The following is a 21,006-nucleotide window of genomic DNA, read 5'->3' on the forward strand; positions in this document are numbered from 1 at the left end:
TGGAGTAGAAACCTTGTCCTTCTTCCTCTTCTGGTACAGTTTGAATAGCCTTTATGTTTAAAAGACAGAATATTTGCTTTTCAGCCTTGGCCCACTGATTTGGGGGTAGATCTGGCCAACCTTTTGGTGTTGGTAATGTGTGGAAGTGAAATCTGTGTCCTTGGGACACTATAAAACCCATTTGTCCTGGGTAATGAGTTCCCAAATTTTGGCCTGCAGACCAAACTTTCCTCCTAAGGAGCATTCAGTTGAGAAGACCTTAGAAGTTTTAAAATCAAGTCATATAGACAGTTTTCCATAGGGGGAGTCTTACTACTCTCCGATTTGGAAGCGGAAGCCCCCCACTGCTTAGTCTTATGCACACCTTGGGACTGAAACCTGGGATTTCTGTTGTGTCTGGGTTTGGATTTAGAAGGCCTGGAAGGAGCCGGAAAGGACCAATTCTTAGAGGGCCAATGCCTACTAAATCCTGGAGGCTGAACTTGTAAGAAATCTTTAACAGTTTGTATAGATTTAGCTTTATCTTCCATCTTTTTAAGAACTTCCTCAGCTTTGTTGCTAAACAGGTGGTCCTGATTTAAGGGTGCATCCAACAGTTTAGCTTTAACATGATCAGGCCAAGATTGCTCCTTAAGCCAAACATGCCTTCTGAGAACAGATCCAGTGACAGCAGCCCTGCAAGAAGCCTTTAAAGAATCAAACCCACATTTCAAAGTATGTTTTCCAACCTGTTCAGCAGAATGCATTAAATCCTGTAATTCCTTATTTTCAGCACAGTCAGGAATCAACATCATTTTCTGTTTAAGCAATCCAATAATATGCTGTTGATACTTTAACATATGAAACTGACAGTTTAAGGCCCTAATGGCCAAGGTTGCAGAAGTGTAAACCTTCTTATCCCATCTATCCAGCGCCATGGAGTCTCTATCAGAAGGGGTAGGGTTTTTGGCAACAGAGGTCATAACTTGGGTCCCTGTGAAATAGTCTCTGGATCCGCAATAGGATTTTTAAAAAGGAACTTGTAAGAATCAGGAACCCTGTAATATCGGTCAGGTTTTCTGGGAGCAGGAGGCAAAGAATCAGGGGCCAAACTAGATTCCAAAAAGGCATCATCAATAATGTCTAGTACAGCAGGTATAGCTAAAGGCCTATGCTGAGGCAGGAGTAAGAAATCCCTAAGCCTCATTTTGAATCAGAAAAATCCTGGCTTTCCCAGTGGAAATGCTCCCTTAGAGTGTGCAACGTTTCACCAAAAGACAAAATCCTCCAGAGGGGAAGCAGAGGGAATAGAATCCTCTGCAACAGAATCCTCGTAAGTAGATAAGGGTAAATCCAGATCATTAGAAGAATCAGAAAAAAAACAGAATCCTGGTCAGAAGATTCATAAACAATTTCAGTTCTAGGCCTCTTAGAAGAGGGTGGTCTGCTTCCCCTGATTAAAGTTATAAGATCTTCAGCCATTCTTATCATTTGTTTTTTAGACATAGAGGCCTGAGCATGCGGCCTGGGCGTCGGTTTTCTAGGCATGGTTCAAGGTTTAGGGCTTAAAGAAGAAAGAGGCATCGGTTTAATATGCAAGCCTGTAGGCCTGAATGCACCCTCAGAAGCCGGTGCCTGCACAGCTGCTCCGGACCCATCCAAGGTAGAGACATCTGCAGGTTCCACAGTTGAAGCATCTCACTGCATACCAGACTCCGAATGCGTCTCAGTAGAGGCCTGCAAATCAGAAGTAGCAGGTATCAAAGGCTGCAAAAGCCCCTCACTGAGTACCGGTGAACTGGCGACTGGCTTAGAAGAAGCATTGTCGGCAGCTTTGGACCTAGGCTGCCTGTCTCTGTCTTTATCTTTGCGTTTTTTTTTTTTTTTTGGAATTCTGGTAGTCGATGGCTTACCGACTACATTTCTGGATAATTGAACCGAGAACCGAAATATTTAGAGGCGAAAATATACCGGCGACGGATAGTACGTTGATTAAATAAAGCACAAAACCGACAACAAGGTACATTGTAGTCAGAGCCTAGGCAAGGAAAACAGTACAAATGAAAATCTTTGCGAGGTATTTGCTTTCCACAAGAAATGCAATTATTAACTTTTGCTGACATCGGTAAGGAGCAAGAAAAAGTTTCCCCAATGGGGTACTTGGCTTTAATTGAAGACTTTGATTCTGAAACTCGAAAACGAAAATTTCAGGAATTGGCCAACCGATCAGGCACCGCATGGCAAGAAAGACTGATGCAATGGTGTTAGCTGCATGTTTTATAACCCTGACGACCTCACATCATGGAAGAAGGGGCAGCAACCGACGCAGGACCCAAGACTTTGTTAATCAGGCCGATTGAGGGCTACTTCAAGCAGATAACCCAAATGTGATGACTGCATCAGTGAAACACAAAGAACGTCAGTGTTGCATTCCATACTGAAGTGATGTCATGCATACACACTGTACAGTGGTCTGTCATACACCTTTGTGTACATATTGTATTTGCTGAATATGTTTTTCTGTATTTGGATTTGTTTACGTAACTTACCTTATGATTTCAGTGGTAAAGTTGCACTTATTTGTGTTATGCTTCCCCTCTGAATTACAACTGAACTTGTAGTTAGGATGCTGAGTGATTATGAATTCTACTTCATTGTTCATCCTTTTGTATGTAGTCACTTTAAAGTGTTAGCTTTCTTTGATTGGTTGTTGTCCTGTGCTGAGTATAAAATAGTTAATTTTAATCAGTCTTCTGCTCATTATGGATGATGCAAGTAAATGATTGAATGTCACCTCTCCATTACATTCACAGAATTCTTCTGTGCTTGCATTAATCAGTGTGTGTTCATGAGATAGCTCAAAGGAAAGAAATTCTGAATCAGAGACATGGCAAAACCACAATGAGGAAGGTGTCATAAGCAACTAATCATCATGCCTCTGTACTGAACACATGCAGGCACACTAGCATGTTCCACAACACTGGCACACAGTCATGCAAATACCCTTTTACCCTCTCACATATTCAAACCTGCACACATATGTATGATGGTGACATCATCTCCCTCCCTCCCTACCATACTGTGACCACCCTCTCACAAAAAATAGGCATACAACACACCTCAACCACTCAGGCTGGCTGGCATTACCTGTTTCAGTAGTACAGTCATAGAAATTAATATCTGTTTATTATCTTTGGACACTGTTCACCACTTCCTATAGTGTAACATTTCACTAAGCTGGGTGATTTGGGAGAAAAAAACATATGGGAAAATTTGGAGGAGCTGACAGTTACAGGGTGTGCAATTGTTTTAGTAGTATTACCCACTTTCCAAAACAGCCACATTAGCATGCTGCTTTACCCACAAGCCTATTTTGCTTGCTGAGGCACCCAGAAAGGGAATTCCTCAGTGTAAACTACAGTAACAAGTGTACATGCTTATCATGATATGGCTATCTTCACAGATATGGAGTCTGCACTGTACTAAACCTTTCTGAATCCCACTGCCCATCATAGGTCACATATGTGAAAAGCTGATGGTGTGATATATCACTCATATGAAACACATACAGCTGGATATAAACAGAAAGGAACTGAAAAAAATGACACACAAGCACATCTTTTTTTATCTGAACATAAATGTTTTACTTGCATGTTTTTTATCTGAAATGCCTATAATTTTAATGTGTTTAGACTACATGAATCTCAATTTTGTAAATCATTACCTAGGATTACAAATGTTATGTCTTTTTTTAACAAATTGTATATTATGTCTGTATATTTCACTGTCCTACTAGTATATTTACTTTTGTATAACTATTGTAACATTGTCTATATCCTGTGGAGCTTTTCTCCCTTGGGCCGCCACTGAAAACGGGCTCTTCCAGGCCCAGTGGACTATCCTGGTCATCAAACTATAATGAATAAATAAATGCCATAACTCTTGGCTTCTGAAAATGAAACAGTGACATGAAAGAAGTGCCAGTTGTAATCTTCAACTATGCAACATGTATCTTCTTGAAAGACTTTTGTTATTGACACTAATACAATCTGTGCATGTACATTTATTCATTTGCTTATCCACCTGTAGTATTTCACATCATAAGAAGCAAGTAATTGAACAGTTAGTTACCTCTCCACTCACTGCATGATTGACATGGTCTGAGCGTTTAGGAAATGTTGTCAAATATGTATGCAGTACATGAATATTTCTGGTATTCTTCTGAAGAGCAGACTTCAGTTTCTGAGATGCCAGTTTTCTTCTTTTCTCAGTGACACTGTGGATCTAATGCAATATTAAGATTTGTGAAACTGGCATACATTTTTCACAGTTAGCTTGCAATGCACTGCTTACTTAAAAAAAAAAAAAATTAAGACGGGAGCAAACATGGCAGCAGTGACATTTTCAGGGCTGTGCTGTGTCCATTTTCCATATCCCATTCTATGTGTAGCTCTTCAAACATCCTCTTTACAGTAATGAAGTCAACTGTTTTCCGAGTACAATGCGCTGTTTGCAATACATTCATTACTACTAATGATACTTAAAGTAATAAAATGAAGTCTGAAAAATATCTGTACATTTTTTCCAATGTTGGAATATTGGCTGCAATACTTTTGTTAGTTGTCATGATAAGTAAAACAATATGCAGATCGAAACATACTTAAATGTCTTAATCCTCATTAATAATCACCATGTACCCACCTTTGCCTTAAGATTGCCATTCTGTAATCAAGGACAACTGCATGGAAAAGGAGGACCCAAATGGTTTCAAAATCTAGTTATTACTCTTTGGGAAATACTACTTCATCTATCAGTCTCACTTCATGCATAAACAGTGTACGTAGTCACACAATGAATACATAATGCTTTTGTTCTGTAACATTACTTATGATAATCTTGACTCTCAGGCTGTACATGTCATGTGATAGTATCACATCCTTTTTCTGTATATCTTTAGATTAATAACGTCAAAAAACTTTCTAATAAATGAATCCAGTACTAGTGGGTTCACACAGTTGATCTACAGTTTGGTGGGAATATCTCACAATGAACATGTTCAAGACTGCGGAGGAGTTACTTAATAGATGGAAAGTAACAGGCCCCAAATATTATATAATGCTTCAACATGATGCTCACCAGCCCAAGAGGTTGTTCTGTCTAGATTGCATTGGACATTGAACTGTACCTTTCATGACTAAGATACCTTCTCAGTTCATATTCCATGGCATAAGTTCAGTTTTACAGTCCATTTATCAGTGTAAGTGGGTCTGTAACATGTATGTGATATACAACTCCATTGTACAATGTTAACATTTTGCAGGATATGCTAGTAATATTTTCACGTCATTGATTCTAACATACTGTTAGTACAGTTACCATAATCAAGTGGACATTTGCAATGTACATGCACTGGTAAGTATATTGCAGAAAATACACAAAACAACTATGCTTGCATCCCCTATGTTTGTCACTGCAAAAATACTGAGAGAAATGGCAAAGCATAACTGCATACCTTATAATCTAGAAAAGACATGACATGATAAATAAGGATTTTTGCTGGACAATTCATCTTTTTGGTATGCTGAATAAGCTGTCTTTGTTGTAAGATAATGTGTTCATCTCCCTTTAAAAGTAAGCATAAACAAAAGTATGACCAGCAGTATCCAATATGTATGTAGAATTTATAAATAGCAAAATGTTAAATAGATATCCAGAATTTATCATTGTGAAAGCACTGGTATAGATGTGTTAACTATTACAGTTATAATAAATGAAGTCGCTGCTGTACTATTAATCACATTGTGACTGGAGTCTGTGTAGTCTAACTGCATGCATATGAAGGCTCAAATGTAATAGCAAGTGTAATAGATCAACAATGCTGGATCATTTGAAACATGCATTTCAGTTGATATTAATTTATACTTAACAGCACTTAGATGTTCAGAATGAATTATTCAGAAGTGGTCCTTTTCTCCTGCTATTCTATAGGTAAACCAACTGACACGATACTGGGAGTAGTCACTATTGACACAGCATAGGCATGTTTTCTCAACATATCAAAGCATTTCTTCTGTAAACTGCACTATAATCTATCACGAAACACTCAGTGGCTTGAGAGACTATTGACTTGTCATGAATACATAATCACAGTCATTGAAAAGCCCAAATATTACACAGCCATCTGTTTGTTGGGACTAAAGCCTTCCTGTACTCATCTGCTACCTAAAGATACCAACTGCAGGATTGTATCGTCATGTGGATAGATCAATTTTCCCAGTCATTAAACAGCTTATTTTGGATCAGCTGCAATGGCTAGTTCACTTTTTGATGGAAGGACTTCTGAAAAGGTTTGACTCGTATTATGAGCACCTGAAGGGAAATGGAGATAAATGCAAATTTATTTTATTTATTTATTTATTTTACATTTGTTTACCGGGAGAAATCAGACTGGATACATGTCCATTTTCAGCGGAGGCCCGGGGAGAAAAACTCCAAAATCAGACAAAAACAGCAATTATGAGTTAAGTAAAATACATATTAGATATTGAGGATGATTACACGAATACATGTCATTATGTTATAAAAACAAATAAACAATGTAGTAATTATACTAATATAAGTTCTATAGGTAAATTCTTTTAATACATTTACTGAAAAAAAAAAAAAAAGCAATCATAAGATGTAGGTAAGGAGACGACTATTCCTGTGAGAAACTAGTAGACACCAGATAGTGGTCTATTATGAGAGTTTTGTTACAGGAAGAATAAAAGAGGATTAAGGTTTGAGCGAGAAATTGAAGACATTTAGGATCCTAGGTAGGGTTAATCAGGAAATGAGCATTGGCATAGCCAGTGCGACTGGAAGTGGTGGAAAAGTTGTTTTTTGAATTGGGGTAGACAAGTAATTGTGAGAATACTAAGAGGAAGTGAGTTCCAAACTTTTCCACGTTTGTAAATAGTGCATCACCTCCTGAGTTGAAAGATTTAACCATTTTCAAGAGTGGCCTGTTAGAAGAGCGTAGACTGTTTAGGTTGGTATATGGTAAGACTAAGTTCTCAAGTGAAGGACATTTGTCAGGGTGTTTGAGTATTTTAAATGCCTCAGTAAGTTGGGTCAGTTTTACAAGGTTTGGGAGTTCTATCCACCCTAGGCTTTTTAGGTTGATACAATGATGAGTTCTATATGGAGTTCCTGTTGCAAATATTGCAATATGATTGTAAGAGCAGGAGAGTTTATTTAAGTTGATTTTGTTCAGATTGGTGAAAATTGTGGATGCATAAAGAAGGGTGGAGAGCAAATGTGTTCGGGCAATGGTCACTTTTGCCGTTGGGGTTAGAAAATTTTTGATTCTATATAGAGATCCTAGTTTTTTGTTCACAGTTTTAATGGCTAAATTAATATGTGTGTCAAATCTGAGTTTATTATCAATAGTAACTCCTAGTAGTTTCGTGTGAGGGTCTGGGGAGATAATCGTCCCATTATTTGATGTTATAGAAAAGTCTATAAGGTGAAGTTTGTGGGTTGGCTGAAAGAGCAATAATTTAGTTTTTTTTGGATTTAGGATTAACTGACGACCAGATAGCCAGTTTTCCACTTTGGTAAAGCAGCTTTGAGTTTTGGTTAGTAGTCTGTCAGGAGATATGTCAGAGCATACTAGTGTCGAATCGTCAGCATATTGAATACAGGTGGCCTCAGGAATGGCTTTGTGGAGATCATTAATGAAGACTGAGAAGACAAGTGGACCTAATATGGACCCTTGAGGAACCCCAATGGTGTTAGGTAGCAAATTGGAGAGTTTATTCTGCCAGAGTACTGCTTGTTTCCTGCCAGAGAGGTAGGCATTGAACCATTCTAGAGTTAAGTTATCCAGGTAAAGATTTTTTTAAGGTGTCCAGAAGTAGTTGGTGGTTGACCATATCAAATGCCTTTGATAGATCCAGAAAGAGGGCTGATGACACTTTTTTGTCATTACGGTTATGATTTATTGTGTCTGTAAAGGAGAGGAGGGCCGTTGTTGTGCTGTGGTTGGGTCTAAAGCCGTGCTGAGAACTAGTTAGTAGTTTGTTTTGGATAAGATATTGAAGGAGTTGTTTATGCATACATTTTTCCATAACTTTGGCTAAAGGGGACATTATAGCTATGGGCCTGTAGTTAGATAGTTCTGTGGAGGACCCCCCTTTATGAAGTGGAATAACGTGGATATTTTCCATATAGACGGGATTATAGACTCGGTAAAGGTCCGATTGATAAGGATAGAAACAGGGTAGGCTATGACATCTGCAGCTTTTTGTAGGTATTCTGCTGGTAGGAGGTCTGCTGAGAGGGTAGTTGGTTTAAGTTTTTGTAGTAGGGATCTTATTAAGGATGTGGGGACGGGTTTTAGGTTGAAGGTATTTATAGGTTCTGGGATATTCTCAATTACCGATAAGTTGTTGGTGGATAGTTGGGTTAGCTAATGTTTGGATAATATTCGTAAAGAAAGTGTTGAAGGTATTGGCTATTTCTTCAGGGTCTTTATCCATCACTACTTCTGGGGTCGGAGTGGACGACTTGCCTGGGTGGAGAAGGTTATTTAAGCCTGCCCAAAATTGTTGAGGGTTATTTTGGTGTTTATTCTGTAGTTGGCAGTAATAGTTTTTTTTATCAGATAATATGGCTTTTTTAGTTACATTTCTTAGCTGTTGGAATTTAGTGCGGTCTAAGGTAGATTTGGTTGAACGCCAGGTTTCCCAGGCCTTATTTCTGAGTTTGATTTTAAGTTTAGAGTCTTTTGTGAGCCACGGTGCAATCTTAGTTTTAGTTTTGATGAGTCTTTTTGGAGCGTGAGTATCTAGTATGGTTAGGAAAGTGGTGTTAAAGTAATCTACTGCCTCTTCTAGGGGGAGATACTTGAGTGTTGCCCAACTACAGGATTTCAGTTCATTCTTAAATTTTGTGAGGTCAAACTTTTTTTTGTTTCTAACTGACCTATACATTGGGACTGTGGAGTAACCTGATTTATTTTAGTTATATATGTTATAAGGTGATCACTAATGTCATTTGATAGGGTCCCGGACTTGTACATGTGGGGGTGACTGTTTATAAGGATCCAATCGAGAATACTTTCTTTTTGGTTGGAGTTTCCTATTCTAGTGAGGTGGTTATAATCTGTGAGAATCCATAAAGGTTAATGTGTATGGGGTTCTTTTCTGAAGAACATAGGTTCCAGTCAATGTTAACATCACTCATTATTATAGTTTCTTGTGGGTAGTTATTAGATAGCCAGCTTAGTATGTTCTCCAAAGTATTAGTATTATTCCCAGGAGGGATATACATAACAATTAAATTTATGCTTTTTTCTTTATTCAGTTGAAATTTCAAGGCAAGTATTTCAGCATTAGAGATTTGGGGTGGTTGGGTAGAGTTGATAGTAATGTTAAGGTTACTTTTATAGAGTGCGCCACCACCCTTTTTTTTGTTTCTGTCATTCCTATGTATATTGTACCCTGGTGGGATGAGCTCATTATCTTTGATCTCTGGCTTTAGCCAGGTTTCAGTTAAACATATTATATCTGGTAGGTGAGTATCTAGGAGAGCGTGCAAATTATGTACCTTCTTGTTAATACTTCTGATATTTAGGTGGTAAATTTGTAGAGAATGGGATGACATTGGGGAAAATGCAGGGCAGTCTGGGTTGTTTATTGATGTCGGGCCAGGATTAGGGTGGATATCTCCATCATTGGTGATATTCTAAAAGTCTTAAAAGTTTATGTAATAGTTTCTGGGTTTGCTTGGATTTGGGATGGTTTTATTTTATTTTGATTCAGTGGTGATAGATGGTCTTAGATTTTATACAGCAAGGCTGTTGGGTATTAACTTTAATAGAGAGTGGGAATCCAAAGGTACTCCAAAGGGAATCCAAATAGTAGAAAACTGTTGTCAATGACACTGACTAAAATGACATCTGGGAAATGGCAGTAAATAAGTGCTAACTTCTGAGTTTAGCTAAAAATAACATATACATTTCCGGCAAACTAATATATCTTTAGTGAATTAAACATGAAGCCTTTAACTCTGATTAAACTTGATTACAGGATAATCACCTGATACTACATTCCAATTTAACTAACTTATTTGTTTCCCCAAATCCCATTTTCATGGAAAAGCAACTGTCACATTTCTTCCTTAAACTGAAAAAAACACTGTAGTGCCCCCACAGAAAACAACTGGGCATGACAAATAATGAGAATATTAATTTCATTTGCATATCAGCAACATCATCAAGAAATACCCATCCACAACTAGGCCCCCTACACAGAGTCAAAAAATTCATTACAGACTCAGCCAGGGTTACTGTAGGTACCATTTACCTCTTACCCTCTCTGTCGTATATAAATTCCCTATCATGACAAATTTAAAAGCATTACTTAGTTCTGCATTGGAACAGTGTTATAACAAAGTCAGCAGATTTGCTTGCAACAAGCCTTAGCAGACCCTGCAATGTTTAGCACTAAACACTTAACAGCCTTGAGCTTCCTTACCACCTATGTTATTACTCAGCTCACCTTACCCCATAAAATAATCCACATCCCACCTGACTGCCCAGGAATTAGACCAATGCTCCATTACTATCTTCCAACCTCCCCCTTTGGTCCAACAAATGATCAATATATTACCATATGCAAACTACACAAGCTGGTGGGGTCAGTCTCAATTTTAATAGTGTAGCTACCACTTGTAATAGCATTCCTATATCACTCAGGTGTATCGCATACCTTCACCTTATCAAAACATTATTAAAAGAGTTCCTCTATGGTTCTTGGCTTTGTCTGCACTCCTTATCTGGGACATATCTTTCCAGTACCCTCAATCAGCTTTTCTATACCTACCTTGAAAGCAGTGAATCACTTAAGCTGCTTATCCCTTCCAATACCTCACTGCACTGTACATCTTAACGTATTATTCCTACTTCAAACTGGCACTCCCAAATTACTGTGATATCAGTACTGTGTATTAACACTTACATGGGCTTAATTGCTCTAATACCTCCCTCTGTTATATGTGCTAAAGTACTCCAACCTGTATTATACATCACTATTCTTTACGTCATGTCTCAAAACAATGTTTGTTAATTAGTTTTTATGAACACAAGTACGAATTGTATTACGTACGCTATGTACTCACGGAAACTGCATTATTATACTTGTTATTGTTGAGTATTGAATGCATTACATATCATGCCTTGCAGCTTTTCTCCTTGAGCCTCCACTGTCAATACAATGAATAAATGAAACATGCATCCATTACTGTGGACCATAAGTGCTTCCAAGTGACACAAGCACCTATTACTGAACATCATATCAATGTAAACAAAACAGTACATCAGATAAGTAAAGAATGCTATTTTCAGCAGTACCTAGGAGTCACACTGAAAGTTTAGTGACATCAGAATTAAAACTGGTGTAGTGTGAAATCTCCCAATGTGCAATTAAGTACAGTCCATGGATATTGCTCCCAAGCAGCTGTGCACAAGCGTTATATGTCAATAAAAACTTATTGCGTAAGCGTTGCAGTGATAAGCACAGCATCACAAACTACTCACAGACACACAAAAATTAATGTCAACATGCATAGCAAAGCATGGGCTTCTCTTCATTACTTTCCAGCTTTGACAGCAAAAGTGTAGAAGGACATATAGTGAGAAACAATACTGCAATCTTCAGTATGATACATGTCCACCTGTAGGTGACAGCATGAGAATCTGATAGTATATGCTGTGTCTGCAGCTGGAAAGCACTTAGCAGCAGAGGAAACATGGATGGAATTGGTATATGAACATGCGGTATGCTAGTCAGCCAAAGCTGTATGTGTGCATTGAGCATATTATTGCTTGCCAAGAAAGGTTGAAACACCATGTGTCACACTCACATTTGGTATTGGTCCAATGCACTCTTACAATGTTCTTCACATGTTGGTATAGTGAAAATAAATGGCAATTTCATGTCTTTTGTCTCCTTGTGTTAGTACATTTGTAAAGAGAGGTTCACAGTCCAGGTATTTTAAGTAATAATGATCCATTCCAAAGGGTTGTCAAGGTGAGATGACACTGTTAAATTTACTTTAAAGAGAAAGACGCGTTAAACATGTTATCAGCAGAATGCTGAGTGCCTCAACATATGGCAGTTTCAGTAATGAATATCTGTAAACATCAGGAAAACCATGCTGTTTCATATGTACTAAATACATGTTTATATGGATATGTAGGGCACACCACATAAAATTTTGTAAATCAAGTCTGCAATGCTTCGTGTTTTATGGCATCTTTAGAGTTTGCCCCCCCGAGAGGAATAACATAAAAGCAGTACTGAACAGCATTATGTGTAGCACAGTCAAATGTCACACAGGGAGTATGTAACACATTCATTACCATGTGTTCATAAACAAATATACCACTTAATGCTTGTTGCTGGAATATTGTAGGGATGGTTTTCTCACAGGCTGAAATAAGTATGTGTTATACCTATAACAGACTTCATGGAATAAACAGCAAAACTGCCAACAAAGAAGATAACTAAGGACAAAGTGATGCATGGATATTACAGCAACATGGACAGACTGAAATCTATCAGACATAAGAAAGACATTGCATATGCTGCATCTCTTTAGGTAAGTGAAATATAAATAACAGTATAGAAATCTGGAAATAGTTATGGAGTTTAACTTTCGATATGGAAGCCTGGTGTTTGAATGTAAGATTGCAGCCATGTGTCCAGTGAAACTTTTATTACAAGTTTAATTTTCTGATCAGTATACATCAGCAGTACCTTATGAACGCATGTAATTGTTAACTTTTCATGATGGGGTCTTGTACAGCCTGTTTGACATCAATGTAATCAACTGTGTAGAAGTACAATGAAAGGAAAGGCAAATGTAGAGGAAGCAGACATTGATACAAAGTGTTGTGCTGAAGATGATTAATACTGTGCCTAAAGAAACAAGAGAGGGAAACATGAAGGATGAGGGTGAAGCAGTTTTTCAAAAGAAGTCCCAAAACAGTATCTTCTGGTTGTAGCATTAATGTATATAACAATGAATGACATACAAAGTGATGCGAGTCGTATACATATAAATGACAATTACTGAATCAGAAGCTTAAAGTCAATAGTTCAGTTAGCAGTCACCATGTCTGTAAAACAAATGTACATTATACATTCCTATGATGTATATGTTACACAGTGGGTAAAATGCAGTGATTCTCTCATTAGTCAAGTTTTGTTTTAATTAATTTGGAATTATGAAATACTTAATAATGGCTGCAAAGTTTGCAAATTCTAAATTAAGCAAGGGTATAATGGTAAATTTTTGTATAACTGCAAACCACTGAAATTTGATCTACAACTGTTATTTCATTCAGTAAAACAGGGACAAACAACTACATTATGAAAACAAACCTCATACTCACCTGTTTTTTGTTTCTCTGTTCAGCATATTTCCTTTTCTTGGCAACTGCCAAATCTCTTCCCAAATGACACATTAGAACTTTCCGCCCAATAATCACATATGGAATACCGTTGAAGGGTATCACAATTACACCTTGTAGGGTTTGTTGCTGCCAATGAATTCTTGTCTTCAGAGCTGGCCAAAAATCTATACAATGGAAAACAAATTAAATAAATAGCAATAATTTGTACTGATTCGGTTATTATTACAATTAGTAGTTACCACAAGGTATATAGATCTACATGGACCTCTCAGATGTTGATGTGTCTCCAGGAAATGTATGTCATATATGTACATGAATGTATATGTGTGTTCAAGTATGTGTATATGCATATGTGCATCTATATATTTATAGAATTAAACCACATTCTGTATCTATATAGTCTGGCACACTGACATCCCACTCACTAGGCTGGACAAGGAGAAGGTTACTGTTAGCTGCCTGTCGGGATCCAGAATCTGCCACATAACACAAGCACTCGGGTCACCCCAGAACAAGTACAAATATGACTCTGTCATTGTTCATGTTGGTGTGAATGACCTGAGACGTACCTCTCTGGACTACATGAAAAGAGACATGGAAGAGATCTCGGATCATGTAGCCCAGGCGGGTATGACCCTGACCCTGAGTAGCATCCTGCCCTCACCAAGAATGATACCACATTGTAGAGAAAATTATTAATTTCAACAATTGGCTAAGCTTCTGGTGTCATTCAAAGGGGATCCGGTGTCTGTCAGCCTGGGACGACATGCTCGACAAGCCTCGTTGCTTCGCAAGGGATGTCTTGCACCTGTCACCCCTAGGCTTTCGAATACTGGCCAAGGCTCTTGCTACCCCCATAGTGCCATTTTTAAGCAAGGCTCAAAAGTCAAACCCACCTACGTAAACAGCACAAATAAAAAAATGAGGGCTATGCTACTCAACGCCAGGAGTTTAAATCTCAAAATGCAAGTGCTCGAAGCACTCTTCAGTATGGAAAACGTTGACATCTGTGCAGTAACTGAAACCTGGTTCAAGGCTCCATAGAGAACCCCAGCACTACTGGGCTACAACTCATAATACACATTTCGGAAACAGAACATGGACCGAAACACAAAAGGAGGGGGTGTATCCATATTCATCAAGGATACCTACACCTCCAGGTTAGTGGACAGCATGATATCTCTGAGATCATCCATGTGCAACTAACATCAGGCAAATCTGCAATGCAAATTGGGGTCCACTACAGATCACCCTCCATGACCCAGGACCACCACTCCGCCTTTCTGGGGACAGTGGAAAACATGAAGGTTCTACAGAACACCCTGATATTGGGCGATTTCAATTACTCTACTGTTAACTGGGAAAACTACTCAAGTACAAACTCCCAGGACCAGCACTTCCTGGAATTTATCAACTCAAATGCCCTGGATCAGCTGGTGAACTCCCCTACCAGAGGTGAAAACATATTGGACCTGGTCATCACCAACATGGGTGACAGGTGTTCCGCACTGGAGGTCAACCCATCACTGGTTAGATCAGACCATAAACTAATCACTCTGGATATCCACATTCCACCACCATCCCTGGTCAAAGAATCCACCGTGAAAAACTTTTCAACAGCAAACTTCACGTTACTTAAGACCAAGGTGGGAAGTTTCAAAACCCCCATGCTAAAGGATAACGCTGTCCAACCTGCAAAATCCTTTACTAATGCACTCTACGGGCACCTACAAGAATGCATGGATCATGCTATCCCCAAACAAAACCAAGACTCACTCCCCTAAGAGAAGGAAACCAATCTGGTGGACCCCTGCCATGAACAGGCGATACAATAAAAGGAGGAAAGTAGTTCAGAAAAAAAAGAAAATCCCAAGAAGGAAAGACATCCCTGATCAGTATCAGTAAGAAACTAAGGTCCCTCATAAAATCATCCAAGGCTAACTTCGAAAGAAAAATAGACAAGGATTCGAAAGATAACCACTGAGCCTTCTTTAGCTATGTCAAGAATCTAAGTGGCAACTCGCAGATATGCTCTGAGTTAGTGTAAAATAGCACAAAATATACTGAACCTACTGATACTGCCAACATCCTGGCAGATAGATTCAGTGCAAACTTCACCCTCCACTGACCCCCAAAAGGGCCCACAACAATACCAGAAAAGTGTAGTAACCTGGAAATCACAAACACACAGGTGAAAACAGCCCTTTCAAAAGCTAAAAGCACAGCGTCAATGGGGCCAGATGGTGTCCCAGGCTGCATCTTGCACGAACTACAGAACAAACTAAACCCCCAACACACTGTTCAAACTCAGCCTCTCCACAGGCTACATGCCCATAGAATGGTGCACAGCAATGGTTATTCTGCTCCACAAACGAGAGACCACAACTGACCCTGGTAACTATCGCCCCATAAGCCTGACTAGCCTGGTCTGCAAGGGTATGGAGCGCATCATCATGGAACTCATTAACAAAGACATTGGGAACCTCCAAACACTTGACCTGACCCAGTTCGGCTTTCTTAAGGGCAGATCATGCCTACTAAACCTGGTTGACTTCTTCGAGACAGTCACCAAGGCCATAGATGAGGGGAAGGTGGTTCACACATCCTATCTTGACCTCTCCAAGGCTTTTGACACCATTCCCCACACGGGAATTATAGAAAATCTCACCAGCATGAACATAAACCCCTACGTCATGAGATGGGTTGCCAACAGGCTTACAGACAGAACTAACACAGTAAGAATAGCAGGCTCCAGGTCCGACTCTAAACCAGTCACAACTGGTGTCTCACAAGGCTCGGTCCTGGGACCCCTACTGTTCAGCATATAATTCTCAGAAGTACAGGCAAACACAGGAGGACTATGGCTAACCAAGTTTGCCGATGACTGCAAACTGGGAGCCATAATTGACTCTCTGGCTGACACAGACATTCTCCAAAAGGGCCTTACTGAGACGGACACCTGGTGTCAAAGTCATGGTCTCAAGCTAAATGCCACAAAATGCATAGTCATCCCATTTGGGAAAAACAAAACACCCATGAATTACCATATAGGTGGCAGCCCCCTTAATACAGAAGAGGTAATAAGAGATCTGGGGACCCAGGTAGATAGTAATCTCTCCTTTGACAATCATATTGCCAAAGCAGTCAGGCAATCCTTCTATGTAGCCCATTTAATTACTAAAGGGTTCGCATCCAGAAATAAAGAGTTTATAGTGCCCCTCTACTCGTCACTCATCAGACCCATCATAGAGTACAATGCCCCATTTGGGATGTACCTCACAAGACACTTCCAACAGCTGGAAAGACCACAAAAGTAACTCACCAAGAGGATTACTGGCCTAAAACATACATCCTATGCAGCCCGACTGGAAAAACTCAGGTTGTACTCAGTGGCATATCGCTTACTCAGAGGTGATCTCTGCTTGACTTACAAAGCCATGTTCAACTCAGAATTGATGGACATGCTCCACCTAAATATATCCAAGTAACTGTGAGCCACTCACTCTAGTGAGTTAAACCTCGCCACAACAATAAATAGAACATGCTGGAGGGATACATTCCTGTCACAGAGAGACTCCCCATGGTTTTGAACAAAATTCCTAACTACATTAGGCAGAGCCCCTCACTAACACTCTTCAAGAGAAACCTTGACGAATGGATGGGTAACAGAAAATACAGCCCTGGGATCACTTCATTGGCTCTTCTTGACAGAGGCAGAGTTAATTAATCAATGGGGTGGCGAAAGCTGGCACATGAATCTAGCTAGGCTTATAAATGCCCTCAGGCAGATAGCCTAGTACCTACCTATAAACCTATATATATATATATATATATATATATATATATATATATATATATATATATATATATCTATCTATATATATATATATATATATATATATATATATATATATATTCATTTTCATACGTATATATATATATATATATATATATTTTCACATGTACACACATATACATAGTGCGCACATGCACACACACACACATCAAGAAGTACAAGGGATTCATCTCTTCTATGAAACTGGCTGTGTAGTTGGTGCAAACCTGCAATACTGTGGAGTCTCAGATATGAAATTCTGGAATTTATGTGTAGAAGGCTCTCCAGCAATGACTGCTCATGTCCGAGTAGGAGTATAAGATTGTATACCATCTGCTTCGTAGTATGAGACAAGTTTAACTGAGAAATGGCTAGTACAGGAAATGTACAGCAACATTACAAAAACAACCTTTTGTGACACTTTTGTTAACAGAAGTGCTTCTCATTCTGCATGACTATTTTGAGATCACAGACACAGTCAAGAAATGTGAATGAATTAGTATCAGTAAGAGTACCAATTTTTTTTGGGTGCATGACATCAAACACATAGCCAGTGAAGTGCTACATTCACTGCAGTTATGACCAATGTGACATTTTTATCAGTATGACCCTAAATGATTATTTTCATTCTGCTGCCAGTAGGTCCCACAGCAGGCGGTCGGACATTTTTTATTTCTAAAATGTGGATCATAACCCTACTTGTCAATTGAAAAGGCAGCAATAATATAACGCCTGCTCTTTTAAACTGTTGTTGTCACCATAGGAACAGAGCGAAATACTGAAATAATTCACAACAAACCAGAGTACAGTGAACTGTACCTTTTTAAAAGGGACTTCTTTAACTGTATTAACCCTTAATGTGTACTGAACAAGTGTTAGTGGAAGAAACATACAGTAATTACCCCACCACCCTTCAGAGACAACAGTTTCAATGTTTGTCTAAGAAATGAGAATATCCACTGAGAAGGAATGTAAAGATATTGAAGCCATGTCATGGTCATCACAATTTGTTGTTGATTGACATATAACAGCAGTGAAAAATGAGTTCAGTAATCATACATGCTCTACAGACAAGTTTGAAAACTGAAACACATTGATACAAATTTTGCTAAAAAGAATTGCATAAGCTATATCAATTCAAGCATCATCTGCCTGACATGACCAGATGGCCCTGTGTATGTAGTGTGGAAATGTAAGGTATTAACACTGTACCACTTGTAAGCTTTCCGCAGCTGCATGAATGGGTCAGCATCTGGCACAGTATTCACTGAAGTAAGAAAATAACCTTGATTCAATCCATTATTCCTATAAAGGCATATGCTCTCATCTCTGAAATCCAGCATGCCTGCAATATGCAGAAGGCATGTTGCTGAGATGTAGAGCCTTTGATTCCATGTTCTACATGGTATCAGTGTACTGTGTCAACTGTCAACAAATCTCTACATTTAAGGACGGTCTCCTATATTCTTCAGCTGTCATACCTGTCGGAGGTTTTAACCTATGCAATGTGTACATCTGTTTGCAGGACACCTTCATGTCCTCAAATTTCTTGTTTGTTCCAAATCTTTTGCACCACATTGCTCCTTTCATTTGCAACAAGTATGACCAAACTGCCATGATCTGCTGAACTTCTAAGCAATTTGAGCTACTGCTATAATATCCTCATTTCTTTCAGTGTCACAGTCTGTGTCCTACCACCTGTCTCACGCACTTCACCTCCATCACCTCTGCTTTCCTCAGCTGCTCTGACTGCACTGACCATGATTCTGTCTCATTACAGTAGTTCTGGCTACAGCAATGGTTAATACTCCTACTGTTTCAGGTTCTGTGGCAGCCTTCTGTCACTGCCTACTCCTGACTGTGCGTGTCACCCGAGAGCACTCTGATTGTAGCTTTGAACTCCTCATTCAGACTTCCCTTCTGTACAACCACCCCTCCCAGGTACATAAAGCAGTCAACCTATTCCATAGGTTCATAGGTAAGTACTAGGTTATCTGCCCGAGGGCATCTATAAGCATAGCCAGAATGTGTTGGCTTTCGCCGCCCCCTTAGATTAGTTCCCTGTGCCTCAGTCCAGCAGAGCCATTAGTTCCCTGTGCCTCTGTCCAGCAGAGCCACTGCAGTAATCCACAATTTTCCTGTCTATGTTATTTTTCAGGCACCTGATTGCCCTCTTGTACTGCTGTAACCACCGTGTTATTTGCACACAGATTCGTGGGATGTGGCTTCACTGTTGCATTCCATTTCACTATCCAGGTGACAACATTTTTAGAGTCTGGCTGTAGTTACAAGATATGAATACAGCAACTTTATTGATCTGTACTTCTTGATGTTTGAAGCTAGATGGATAAGCTGTGTGCTGTGCTCTTAATGAGATGACCCTTTGTCTCCCTAAAGTGATGCAAGTAGAGGTAGCAACTGTTTTACCATAATACTCATATGGAAGGAAATCAGAATGTTATTATTCATACAAAATTGATACAAACACAGCAATGTTAAAATTGCATAATTATCAGTATTGAAATGTGGATTTTTTTTGTGTGTGTCAAACCATAAATCCTGCAAAATCCTTACTTTCATTCGAAAAGTGTTTGTTCTGTTCCACAACAATGAAATTGGATTTTACGTTTTCCTCAAATTCACTGATAGCTTTCCTCACTTCTTCAAAGGAGTGAAATGATTCCACTTCAGATTTCTCACACGTCTGTAGTTCCCTAAGAAATCACAAAGATGAAAAACGTATTAATGCAGCAGTAGTAATAATTTATACAGATGTCCAAATTACAGTATGTAGCACACATTCTGTAGTAAGACATGACTGTACTTTCCAATTGTCACAATAGATTTCAATTTTGGGCAACATTACACTGAGTTATCACCAGTTCTCTTCCCCACACAAATTACCCACACAGCTGAGGAAGGAAATAATGGTGCATTGCAATTCATTCGAAATAGTGAATTCTGTTTTAACTTCTGCCATGGATTTGCACTGAGATACCATTTTTTTGGTCATCAATGGCACAACATGCAAATGCAAGGTTAATACAAAGAAGAGACCAGAAGTTACGGGAAAAATATTTTGTGATGTAGTGAATAATTACATGGGAAATCACATTTCCACAAAAGGTTTGGCTCCTACGGTTTTCAAGTTCTCCTGTATTTTACAGGACTCATTGCCAAGTAGTACTAGACAGTAGAAACAATAACTCAATTGCTTTAGGAAGTACCTGTTAAAAATATACCTAAATACTGCAAAATAATGATATTAAATGCCTTCTACATTAGTGGTAATATTTACTTACATATAACAGCAAAGAAGTAACTGCAGTACCTAGAAAAGTAAACCTCATAATTTTTAGTTAATTAACATCCGCAAATGGACAGTCAAGTGACATGAATTTCAAACACAGAACCGCCTGAAACCCTTTTTGAAATATATTTGCCTTCCATTCAGGTTTCTCAGTAAAATCAATTCAAACATGTGAAAAACGATCTCAGCTAGCACAGTGAAATGGTTTGAGTAACTAAAAATTTTAAACTTCCCTTGTCTGATTTCTTAGGGTGCTACTTTAGGAATGAAAAAGGTGTTCAGAGTTATGACCTCATAAGTACGATACAGTGAAGTATTTGAAGAAAATATTTTAATGTATCTATAGTTGTTCAGCACATGAAACACTGTTTTGAACTACACCTTCATAAATACATGTGCAAAGTAGGTAGCTACAGAAGG

General features: G+C 38.8%; 1 long non-coding RNA gene across 1 annotated transcript in view; it reads right to left on the reverse strand.

The window, feature by feature from the left end:
- Positions 1-4,107: 4,107 nt before the first annotated feature.
- LOC122810917 overlaps positions 4,108-21,006 on the reverse strand; it is a 96,531-nt gene continuing 79,632 nt past the window's right edge. Inside the window, exons 2-6 of the long non-coding RNA XR_006366149.1 lie at positions 19,851-19,990; positions 13,421-13,605; positions 11,887-12,076; positions 5,492-5,602; positions 4,108-4,263 (exon numbers count right to left, since the gene is read on the reverse strand). This is a non-coding gene — a long non-coding RNA (uncharacterized LOC122810917). The remainder of the gene's footprint in view (positions 4,264-5,491; positions 5,603-11,886; positions 12,077-13,420; positions 13,606-19,850; positions 19,991-21,006) is intronic.

The sequence above is a fragment of the Protopterus annectens genome, chromosome 9.part0, assembly GCF_019279795.1.
Source record: "Protopterus annectens isolate FY-2018-M chromosome 9.part0, PAN1.0, whole genome shotgun sequence".
NCBI classification, from domain to species: Eukaryota; Metazoa; Chordata; order Ceratodontiformes; family Protopteridae; genus Protopterus; species Protopterus annectens.